We start from the raw sequence: 13,216 nt of genomic DNA on the forward strand, positions 1-13,216 counted from the left end.
AGAAAAAAAGGAGTAGCTATACTATTCCATAATAGTTTCCCATTCAAAATAGATAAAGTCAAAAGAGACGTAGAGGGCAGATTCCTTATCCTGATAGGGAAAATACAGAACAGCAGTTTGACCCTGGCATCAGTCTACGCCCCATGTGAGAATGATCCACAATTCTTCCGCTCTTTCTTTGCACTACTGAATAGGGTGGCAGAAGGAAGTACAGTATAGTGCTTGCAGGAGACTTTAACAAACGATTAGATCCGAGCATGGACAGAACACAGACGGGACATAGAGACAGAACTGAAGGGGTGACAGCTCTCCGACAGGGGATCAGAGATAATCAACTGGTGGACATATGGAGGGAACAACACCCTGAGGAACGAAGTTACACATTCTATTCACACCCACATGACAGCTACAGTAGGATCGATTATTTTTTGGTGTCAACTAGATTGGTCCCTCAGATCACCTATTCAGGATCCATGATATTTCATGGTCAGATCACGCACCAATTGAGCTGAGGTGCTCTCAAATTAATACATAGTGGACAGACAGAGCCCCTGTAGATAGCACTCTGTTTCTGTATGAATTGGTGATTTATTTAAAATAACTTTATTAATTGACAATATCGTTAAAATATTGGGGTTTAAAACAATGATTAAATGATGCCAAGTGTGGCTAACTCTATGGATAGGTGTATCCAGAGGAGTATACAGTGGTGTATTAATGCCCAGTGTTAGGGTAATTCACTGGCCCTAGTGTTCCTCATATGGAGAGAATGGGCTAGAGTTCTTGTAATGAAAGTAGCGGCTGTGTGGACCACAGATGTAGTGCCCCAGTATTGAAATACTAGTAGGTGCACTAGTTGATTGGACCTGTACTTAGCTGCTTTTGGGCTGCAGCTATTGGTACATTATAGACTTGTGTATACAGATCTAGGTCTATGTGCACCTATTATGAGTTTTTAACACCAGCATGTGTGGGTGGTGGTATTTAAATACAAGTGTGTGATACTTAACACGTGTACATCCCAAGTGTGTAATAACAGGGCTAGAATAGACACTAGTATTAGTTTTGCAATACTGGTAAGTTAGTGGCACTGCTGTAAATTCTGTATATACTGTACATATACCTAATTAACAGCTGAGTACTGCTCCTTTTAGGGTATTAATATCGGTCTATTATGAAAGACCTTTCCCTAGTTGGTGTAGTGCTCTTCATATGTGGTAATGGTCTGGCACTCCAGAGGTTAATTGCTGGATTGGTTGCCGTTTTGCTCAATGTGTATACCCCTTTAAGCTAAATGCTGTGTTTGGGGATTAGCATTCAGGCTTCCTGCATTTGTACTGTGATTTACTGCCAGATATTCTCTGTGCCTTTACTGATGTGTGACTGCTAAGATCGTAGGATCTTTCAGCAGTCCATTACTGTGCACGGGCTGAGACACGCTGACTCTTTGAATCTCTCTGAGTCAGTGTACATGAACTCAGGCTCTGCTCGTGCACGTGGTCACGTGGTCAAATTAAACTGGTCAGTCCGGGAGCAAATTGGAAACTAAATGACTCCTTACTCAAGATCCCAGAGGTCGCGCAAAAAATAAAAGATGAGATCTCACAATTCTTTAAAACCAACACCGGCAGTGTGGAGTCCCATGTCACCTTGTGGGAGGCTCACAAGGCCACAATGAGAGGGGTCCTGATTAACATAGCAGCGGGTAGGAAAAAGGCAAGGGAGGCTAAAACAAGTCTGCTACGTTAGAAGCTCCATGACCTCTCTATCCTGCATATCTGAACTGGTAGAGACGAGACATTAAAGGAGTTGAAGGACGTGAGAATAGAACTTAACCTCCTCCTCACTTCCCAGGCTGAAAAGTCCCTGAGTTGGACAAAGAGGAATTTTTTTGAAAAATCGAACAAGCCAGATACCATGCTAGGAAACTCCGCAACAAACAACACAACTACACAATCCACGCGATTAAGACAAAAACGGGAGAATTAACAGCCAATCCCAAACACATAGTTGAGGAGTTTAGAGCTTACTACGCAGTGTTGTATAATGGTCAGAAGGTGAGGCACAACGCTAAAACAAGTAAAGCTTTAGGTAAATTTTTAGCTGAAGCAGATTTGCCAAAGATAACGAGGTTGGAGCGAGAGTTCCTTGGGGAGGAGTTCACAGCGGAGGAACTACAAGAAGTAGTTGCTAACTTTGAACTTGCAAAAGCTCCGGGCCCAGACGGATTTTCTAATTTGTACTATAAAAAATATATAGGAATCCTGTCCCCGCACTTACTGAGGATGTTTAACCACATTTTAGCAGGAGGCTCCTTCTCAGACATGATGCTGCGGGCGTCCATCTCGGTGATTCATAAGCAGTGCAAGGACCCTTCCAATTGCCCGAGCCATCGGCCGATATCTTTGATTAACTCAGATATTAAAATTTACTCCAAATTACTGGCCAATAGATTGAGTTCGATTCTGAACAGGCTGATTCACCCTGATCAAGTTGGCTTAATCACAGGTAGGCAAGCGGCCGATAATACTAGGAGGATAATGGATACTATAGGATATATTAATGCCAACAGGATCCCGGGAATAATAGTAAGCTTAGACGCGGAAAAAGCCTTTGACAGAATTGACTGGCCCTACCTGGATGCCACGCTTGCAGCATTTGGAATGGGGCACATAGTATCTTGGGCAATCAAAGCGCTGTACACAAACCCAACAGCACGGGTAATCCATCGGGGGTACCCGTCAGGCTCACTGCAAATTAAAAGTGGTACAAGGCAGGGCTGCCCACTCTCACCCCTGTTGTTCGCCCTCTGCATGGAACCACTAGCAGCCCATATTCGCAGTAATAAAGACATCACAGGAATCCAAATTCAATCTCAGGAGTACAAAACTGCGTAATATGCGGATGATGTTATCCTGACATTGTCAAGGCCCCTGGTCTCTCTACCCAACCTCTTTGACCTCCTGGATAAATTCAATTCAATTTCAGGGTTTAAAATAAACCAATCAAAATCGGAGGCGCTGAACCTTAACCTCCCTAAGACCACCGAAAAATTAATAGAGATTAACTTCAATTTAAATTGGCAACCCAAGGTGATTAAATATCTGGGAGTTAATCTCAACAAGGAGGTTAGATTGTTATATAAAGCAAATTATCCCAAACTCTTACAATCTTTGAGAAGGAATGGGTGTCATATGGTATCTCCTGGATTGGAAGAATTTACAGCGTTAAAATGAACCTTCTGCCCAGACTACTATACCTTTTCCAGACACTCCCCATACCCATAGATAGAGCAGACATTAGAGACATAAAGGCCCAGATCTTTAAATTTAATTGGAACAACAAGAAAGCTAGGATACCAGCAACAACACTGATAAAGCCCAAAACAGCAGGCGGACTGGCGGTACCTTGCTTGTTCTCATACTACAGAGCGGCACAATTGAGCCAAATTTTTCAATGGCACACAGATCCAAAATTACGTAGATGGGTGGAGCTGGAGAGTGAACTGAGTGCCCCATTGGACATTCAGAACCTAATTTGGTACCCAAAAACTAGATTAAAGAAGATCTCGAGACCGCTGTCCTCAATGACTAACTCATTTGCGGTTTGGGAAGCCACCAAATTTAAATGCGCCTTAACCAAACGGAGCTCGCTGATGACACCATTATTCGGTAACCCCGATTTTGCTCCTGGGATGGATGAGGGACACTTTATACTCTGGAAACAGAGTGGGTACGGGAGGCTGAAGAATCTGGAGGGCAGAATCACTATTAAAACATTCACGCAAATTCAGTCTAACAAAGGCATCCCAAACACAGAATTCTTTAGATACCTCCAGATCCTGGCATTTTACACCAAATACACTAACTGTCCTAAAGTGACGAATTTCGAAACGCTCTGTGCACGTGGGCACAACACACCGGGACTTATATCTAGACTGTACAAAGAGGTGATCGATCCTGGAGATGGAAGCAGACAACGACTTGACTACATGACCCAATGGGAGAGAGACCTAGGGGAGACACTAGAGGACGAGGACTGGACAGACATACTTGAGGCGGTAGCAAAAACCTCGATCTGTACGACATTAAAGGAGAACTCATATAAAGTGTTAATGAGGTGGTATCTCACTCCAGTTAGGTTCTAAATTTGTACCGGGTTACTCCCCCTTGTGTCCTAGACAATGTGGAGAGCCTGCGGACCTGCTGCACATGCTGTGGTCTTGCCCTCGATTGCGCCTGATCTGGGAACAAATTCAGAGTTGGTTGACGAGGATCTTGGGCCTCGAAATTCCTCTAGATCCTGGGCTATTTCTTTTAAATAGGCCACTAGAGGGCCTGTCGAGAGCGGGAAACAAATTGGTCGCCCATTTTGTGACGGCGGTGAGGTGTGAGACGGCAGCATTGTGGAAGCAAAACATAACCCCATCGTTAGAAAAGATTCGGAACAGAATTTGGTTCATCTGCCAGATGGAGAAACTGACAAGTTTGGTCAATGACACGGGCTCAAATTTTCAAAAAGTCTGGTTCCCCTGGCTGGCGCTGACTGACATTGTAGGGGTGAGCAAAGCCACCATTTGGCTGTAATAGTGCAAGGTGAGTTCTCCTTTAACGCGTAACAGGGGCGAGTACAGGCGGTAAGAGCCCCATATAAAGGGGATAGAGAGGGCGCGCGATGTGCTGGAAAAGACAATAGGAACGCCCATAACGGGGCTGAAAAGTAGGAGCAGAACAGGTCCAAAGCAAAACCAGAGGCTGTGGAATGAGGGTCAACCCCCTCCCCACTCCCCCTACCCCATCTTTTCTCCCCTAATGTGTCACCCCCCCCCCCTCATGTGTCTCTCATAATTTGTCGCCACCCACGCCCCCCCTGAGTCTACGTTCAATGTGTATCAGCGTGAGTAGGTACATATGGCAGGTTAAGTTGATACATGTCAAAATATGTCTTAAAACTGCTGTATGTTTGAAAAATGAAGAAAATAAAAAGTTGGAAAAAAAAATTGTTTACGATCTGAAGTGAGCATTTTACAAGCTTTGCATTTACCACAGCTAAAGTTACCGTTAGGTTTTTTTGGCACCCAAGGGATCTCCGACGATGTATTTATCGGAGGTCAAATATCACTTGGTGCCAAATAATGTTTTAAATTTTTTGCCCTACGGTAAATGAAGCTGGATTGAGGCTGGAGGGAAGGACCAAGGATCGGGTCATTACATAAAATATTCCAATTTTTACTAATAATTTTTTGAATATTCATACTAACTGAATTAAATTCAGTAATAAATGGAACTTTAATTTTATTATCACTTATGTTGTCGTCGTTCTTTTGTTGTTGATTTTTTTGTAATAAAAGTGACTCCCTATCCATACTATTAACTTTCTCTAAAGATTTAATTAATAGAGTCCTATAATATCCTCATTCGATGATTTTCTCAAACATAGTGGTGGATTGAATCTCAAAGTCGTTCTGATGGCTACAATTGCGTTTAATATGCATAAACTGACTTGTAGGTATATTGTTAATCCAGGACCTTTTATGATTACTAGATGACAATAAAAAGCTGTTAGTGTCCACTTTTTAAAAAAATGTTTTAGTATTAATGTTCTGACCTATTCTAGATTCTAAATTAAGATCTAGAAAGTTTATTTTATTGGCATTAGTCTCTGCAGTGAATTTCAAATTGAAATCATTTTCGTTTAGATAAACTTTGAACAGGTCCAGAGTGTCTTCGTCACCCTCCCAAATGCACAAGATGTCATTAATATATCTTTGCCAAACGATGACTTGGTTTACAAATGGATTATTATTCCAAATGAATCGATCCTCCCATGCCCCCATATAAATGTTGGCGTAGCTGGGGGCAAAACGTGTCCCCATAGCTGTGCCACACAACTGAATAAAAAATTGGTTCATAAATAAAAAATAGTTGTGTGACAATATGTTTTTTATGGCATCGGTAATAAAATCACAGTTTAATGGATGTAGATCTATGTCCCGTGTTAGTGTCCCTTTAACATCTTCTAAACCCTTGCTTTGGGGAATACAAGTATATAACGACTGGACGTCAAAAGTTGCCCATCTATAATTTTCTTGCCATTTAATTGTTTTGACTAAATTTAAAACGGCAGTTGTATCTTTAATATATGATGGTAATATCTTTATATACTTCTGTAAAAAATAGTCTACAAATTGAGACAGATTAGCTGTCTATGAACTAACAATGAACTAATACCGGAAATTATCGGTCTACCGGGTGGATTGATTAATGCCTTTTGTGTTTTGGGAAGATGATAGTACATTGGTGTTTTTGGAAATAGAACATACTAGCTGAGAGACCCGGCATTGCCCGTGAGTTAAATTTCCCACTAGGAAAAGGGCGGGATGAGAGGGGGAGAAAGGGGGGGGGGAAAGGGGGGGAGGGGAGGGGAGGAAAGGGGGAAGGGGAGGGGGGAGAGGAGGGGGAGGGACAGTGGACAGGAGGAGGGGAGGGGGGGGGCAGTGGACAGGAGGGGGGGGACAGTGGATAGGAGGGGGGGGACAGTGGACAGGAGGGGGGGGACAGTGGACAGGAGGGGGGGGCAGTGGACAGGATGGGGGGGGCAGTGGACAGGAGGGGGGGACAGTAGACAGGAGAGGACAGACAGTGGACAGGAGAGGACGGACAGTGGACAGGAGGGGGGGCAGTGGACAGGAGGGGACGAGAACAGTGGACAGGAGGTACGGGGACAGTGGACAGAAGGGGACGGGGACAGTGGACAGGAGGGGATGGGGACAGTGGACAGGAGGGGATGGGGACAGTGGACAGCAGGGGATGGGGCAGTGGACAGGAGGGGACGGGACAGTGGACAGGAGGGGACGGGGACAGTGGACAGGAGGGGACAGGGACAGTGGACAGGGGGGGACGGGGACAGTGGACAGGAGGGGGGGGACAGTGGACAGGAGGGGGGGACAGTGGACAAGAGGGGGGGGCAGTGTACAGGAGGGGGGACAGTGGACAGGAGGGGGGGGACAATGGACAGGAGGGGGGGACAGTGGGGAGGAGGGGGGGGAGGCAGTGGGGAGGAGGGGGACAGTGGACAGGAGGGGACGGGGACAGTGGACAGGAGGGGACGGGGAGAGTGGACAGGAGGGGACGGGGACAGTGGACAGGAGGGACGGGGACAGTGGACAGGAGGGACGGGGACAGTGGACAGGAGGGGGGCAGTGGACAGGGGGGGAAAGTGGACAGGGGGGGGGCAGTGGACAGGAGGGGGGGCAGTTGACAGGGGGGGACAGTGGACATGGGGGGGACAGTGGACAGGAGGGGGGGACAGTGGACAGGAGGGGGGACAGTGGACAGGAGGGGGGGGCAGTGGACAGGAGGTGGGGGACAGTGGACAGGAGGGGGGGCAGTGGACAGGAGGGGGGACAGTGGACAGGAGGGGGGGGCAGTGGACAGGAGTCGGGGACAGTGGACAGGAGGGGGATGGGACAGTGGACAGGAGGGGGACAGGACAGTGGACAGGAGGGGGACGGGACAGTGGACAGGAGGGGAACGGGACAGTGGACAGGAGGGGGACGAGACAGTGGACAGGATGGGGACAGGACAGTGGACAGGAGGGGGATGGGAGAGTGGACAGGAGGGGACAGGGACAGTGGACAGGAGGGGACGGGGACAGTGAACAGGAGGGGACGGGACAGTGGACAGGAGGGGGACAGACAGTGGACAGGAGGGGGACGGGACAGTGGACAGGAGGGGGATGGGACAGTGGACAGGAAGGGGATGGGACAATGGACAGGAGGTGATGGGACAGGGGACAGGAGGGTGACGGGACAGTGGACAGGAGGGGGATGGGACAGTGGACAGGAGGGGGACGGGACAGTGGACAGGAGGGGGACGGGACAGTGGACAGGAGGGGGACGGGACAGTGGACAGGAGGGGGACGGGACAGTGGACAGGAGGGGGATGGGACAGTGGACAGGAGGGGGGGACAGTGGACAGGAGGGGGGGACAATGGACAGGAGGGGGGGACAGTGGACAGGAGGGGGGACAATGGACAGGAGGGGGGGACAGTGGGGAGGAGGGGGGGGAGGCAGTGGGGAGGAGGAGGGGGACAGTGGACAGGAGGGGACGGGGACAGTGGACAGGAGGGGACGGGGACAGTGGACAGGAGGGGACGGGGACAGTGGACAAGAGGGATGGGGACAGTGGACAGGAGGGGGGGCAGTGGACAGGGGGGGACAGTGGACAGGGGGGGCAGTGGACAAGAGGGGGGGCAGTGGACAGGGGGGGACAGTGGACAGGGGGGGACAGTGGACAGGAGGGGGGGACAGTGGACAGGAGGGGGGGACAGTGGACAGGGGGGGGGGCAGTGGACAGGAGGTGGGGGACAGTTGACAGGAGGGGGGGCAGTGGACAGGAGTGGGGACAGTGGACAGGAGGGGGGGGCAGTGGACAGGAGGGGGGGGACAGTGGACAGGAGGGGGACGGGGATGGGACAGTGGACAGGAGGGGGACAGGACAGTGGACAGGAGGGGGACGGGACAGTGGACAGGAGGGGAACGGGACAGTGGACAGGAGGGGGACGAGACAGTGGACAGGATGGGGACAGGACAGTGGACAGGAGGGGGACGGGAGAGTGGACAGGAGGGGACCGGGACAGTGGACAGGAGGGGACGGGGACAGTGAACAGGAGGGGACGGGACAGTGGACAGGAGGGGGACGGACAGTGGACAGGAGGGGGATGGGACAGAGGACAGGAGGGGGACGGGACAGTGGACAGGAGGTCACGGGACAGGGGACAGGAGGGTGACGGGACAGGGGACAGGAGGGTGACGGGACAGTGGACAGGAGTGGGATGGGACAGTGGACAGGAGGGGGACGGGACAGTGGACAGGAGGGGGACGGGACAGTGGACAGGAGGGGGACGGGACAGTGGACAGGAGGGGGACGGGACAGTGGACAGGAGGGGGACGGGACAGTGGACAGGAGGGGGATGGGACAGTGGACAGGAGGGGGACGGGACAGTGGACAGGAGGGGGATGGGACAGTGGACAGGAGGGGGACGGGACAGTGGACAAGAGGGGGATGGGACAATGGACAGGAGGTGATGGGACAGGGGACAGGAGGGTGACGGGACAGGGGACAGGAGGGTGACGGGACAGTGGACAGGAGGGTGACGGGACAGTGGACAGGAGGGGGACAGGACAGTGGACAGGAGGGGGACGGGACAGTGGACAGGAGGGGGACGGGACAGTGGACAGGAGGGGGATGGGACAGTGGACAGGAGGGGGATGGGACAGTGGAGAGGAGGGGACGGGACAGTGGACAGGAGGGGACGGGGACAGTGGACAGGAGGTGACGGGGACAGTGGACAGGAGGGGGACGGACAGTGGACAGGAGGGGGATGGGACAGTGGACAGGAGGGGGACGGGACAGTGGACAGGAGGGGGACGGGATAGTGGACAGGAGGGGGATGGGACAGTGGACAGGAGGGTGACGGGACAGTGGACAGGAGGGTGATGGGACAGTGGACAGGAGGGTGATGGGACAGTGGACAGGAGGGGGAAAGGACAGTGGACAGGAGGGGGACGGGACAGTGGACAGGAGGGTGATGGGACAGTGGACAGGAGGGGGACGGGACAGTGGACAGGAGGGTGGGATGGGACAGTGGACAGTAGGGGGGGATGGGTCATTGGACAGGAGGGAGACGGGACAGTGGACAGGAGGGAGGGGGACAGTGGAGAGGAGGGGGGGCAGTGTACAGGAGGGGGGTGACAGTGGACAGGAGGGGGGGTGACAGTGGACAGGAGGGGGGGGTGACAGTGGACAGGAGGGGGGGACAGTGGACAGGAGGGGGGAACAGTGGACAGGAGGGCGGGACAGTGGACAGGAGGGGGGAGAGTGGACAGGAGGGGGGAGAATGGACAGGACGGGGGGGATTGCACAGGAGGGGGGAGAGTACACAGGAGGGGGGGGAGAGTTGACATGAGGGGGGAAGAATGGACAGGAGGGGCGAAAGTGGACAGTAAGGGGGAGAGTGGACAGGAGGGGGGGTGACAGTGGACAGGAGGGGGGTGACAGTGGACAGGAGGGGGGTGACAGTGGACAGGAGGGGGTACAGTGGACAGGAGGGGGGAGAGTGGACAGGAGGGGGGAGTGTGTACAGGAGGGGGAGGGAGAGTGAACAAGAGGGGGGGTGAGAGTGGACAGGAGGGGGGGTGACAGTGGACAGAAGGGGGGGTGACAGTGGACACGAGGGGGGGACAGTGGACAGGAGGGGGGGCAGTGGACAGGAGGGGGGGACAGTGGACAGGAGGGGGGGGGACAGTGGACAGGAGGGGGGACAGTGGACAGGAGGGGGGCAGTGGACAGGAGGGGGGTACAGTGTACAGGAGGGGGGAACAGTGGACAGGAGGGGGGAGAGTGGACAGGAGGGGGGGAGAATGGACAGGACGGGGGGGATTGCACAGGAGGGGGGAGAGTACACAGGAGGGGGGGAGAGTTGACAGGAGGGGGGAAGAGTGGACAGGAGGGGGGAAAGTGGACAGTAAGGGGGAGAGTGGACAGGAGGGGGGGTGACAGTGGACAGGAGGGGGGTGACAGTGGACAGGAGGGGGGTGACAGTGGACAGGAGGGGGTACAGTGGACAGGAGGGGGGAGAGTGGACAGGAGGGGGGAGTGTGTACAGGAGGGGGAGGGAGAGTGAACAAGAGGGGGGGTGAGAGTGGACAGGAGGGGGGGGTGACAGTGGACAGAAGGGGGGTGACAGTGGACACGAGGGGGGGACAGTGGACAGGAGGGGGGCAGTGGACAGGAGGGGGGGACAGTGGACAGGAGGGGGGGGGGACAGTGGACAGGAGGGGGGAGAGTGGACAGGAGGGGGGCAGTGGTTAGGAGGGGGGTACAGTGTACAGGAGGGGGGGAACAGTGGACAGGAGGGGGGGAAGTGGACAGGAGGAAGGGGGGGACAGTGGACAGGAGTGGGGGACAGTGGACAGGAGGGGGGGACAGTGGACAGCAGGGGGGGTGGGTTGCTTAAAATTTCGGCTCCCTCCTCTCCACTCCCCCTGTATGTTTCTCCGCTCCCCCCTCTCTCTCCGCTCCTGCCCCCCCCATGCGTAGCTCCGGTCCCCACCCTACAGTGTCTGACACACACACAGTGACACACACACACACACAGTGTCCCCCCCACACACACACACACAGTGTCCCACACACACACATACACACACACACACACACACACATACACACACACACAGTGTCACACACACACACACACACACACACACACACACACACACACACACACACACACACACACACACACACACACACACACACACACACACACACACACACACACACACACACACACACACACACACACACACACACACACACACACACACCACAGTATCACACAGTATCACACACACACAGTGTCACAAACACACACACACAGTGTCACACACACAGTGTCACACACACAGTGTCACACACACATGCACACACGTCACCACCTGCGGTCTCCTCGGGCTTGTCACGGGTAAATGGCTGCCGGGTCCATGGGGGACACCTGCTGGGAAGAACCGGTGGCCCTACACCTGTGGGGGCACCACGAACCTGTAGGGACCACCCGTGGGTCCCCAGACCCCCGTGGGAACCACCCGAGGCCCCTCAGACACCTGTGCGTCTGACACGGATATTTTTTTTTTGCGGATATTTAATTATGCTCCGCGGATTCGGCATTCTGCTGACGGATTTTAAAGAGATGTAGATAAGTTGGGGTGAGAAAGGGATTGGAAAGGTGATAAAACGTTGACAAGAAACAGCATTGAGGGGGAAGGGGGTGCCGTGGGTGGACAGGGCTGGGGTGGATAAGAACATTACAAACAATTGTGATTGTGTGTGAGAAACCCCATATCCACGTTAAGACCTCTTATTAGGATGTCAATGGGGCCTGTTCACTAAGCAGTGATAAAATCCCGGATATGGGGTCTATGCACTAAGCGGCGGATAAAAAAATATAGCCGGGCTGTTTAAATGTCCAGTTTTGACAGCGTTGCTATCACGGAATGCAGAAAGCCTCGAATACCATTTACAAAACTGGCGAGTAGCCGGCGACGTGAAGATTGCCTCTCTGAAAAGGGCTCACCCCGCGGTCACGTGACATGGGACATTTAAATGCAGAGAAGCCCAATGCTAAATCCAATATGACAAAAATACACAGTAAAATACGAATATATTCTCTTGAAAAAGGGTCAATTAGTTTAATCCTTTGGCCAAAGCGTTGTAAGCTTGCGAGCCACGAGCCATGAGTCGTGGCTCGCAAGCTTACAACGATTTGGACAAAGGGTTAAACTAAATGACCCTTTTTCAAGAGAATATACAGGTATAAGAATTTTACTGTGTATTTTTGTCATATTGGATGTAGCATTGGGCTTCTCTGTCGTCTGTTGTATACAGTGGCGACCAACTTTATTCTTACTTGGCTAGCTCCGTGAATTTCGGAATATCCCGGTGATGTTCGGTTTAGTGTCGTTTTCGCCCGGGGTGTATTGCGTTATATCGCGCCCGTGATTTAAGCATTTTATTCCCGCTGGCTGCTATACTGCAATGCCGTGTAAAAACGCATGGGGGCGTTTGCGAGCTGTTGTCTTTGAAGCCGAGAAATTCATGAATTGTAATGCAGTATATACTGTATATATACAGTATATACTGTATAACAACAACCCCTATAACCCCTAACATACACATACAGTACTGTATATGCACATCAATGATACTATAGGCCGTCTCCTGGCGAGATGTGTTTAAAGCAGAGAGAGATCCGCTGCTCTCTGCGCAAACATCGGCACATTAAAAATTATTTAAAATATATTTTTATTCATAGTGTAGATGTGCAGGGGGTCTCCGGAGCTGAACCACGTTGGTTTCAGGTCGGGGGACCCCCTGCTTCCCGAGATACAGCCTCTTTATGAGGTGCCGGTATCCATCTGCATTTAAAGGTCCCAATCACGTGACCGCGGCATGTAAACCAAGCAGAGGGATACCGGCACCCCCTAAAGGGGCCTGTATATCGGGGATAGGGGGTCCCCGGACCTAAAACCAAAACGTTTCTGCTCCGGAGACCCTCTGCACATGTACAGTATAAATAAAACACATATATAAATAAACACTCGTTCCTTACCTTAGCGGCTATGTGCTATGGTAACGAAGCAGCATTTCTGTTT

The sequence above is a fragment of the Ascaphus truei genome, chromosome 20 (assembly GCF_040206685.1).
Source record: "Ascaphus truei isolate aAscTru1 chromosome 20, aAscTru1.hap1, whole genome shotgun sequence".
In the NCBI taxonomy this organism is placed as follows: domain Eukaryota; kingdom Metazoa; phylum Chordata; class Amphibia; order Anura; family Ascaphidae; genus Ascaphus; species Ascaphus truei.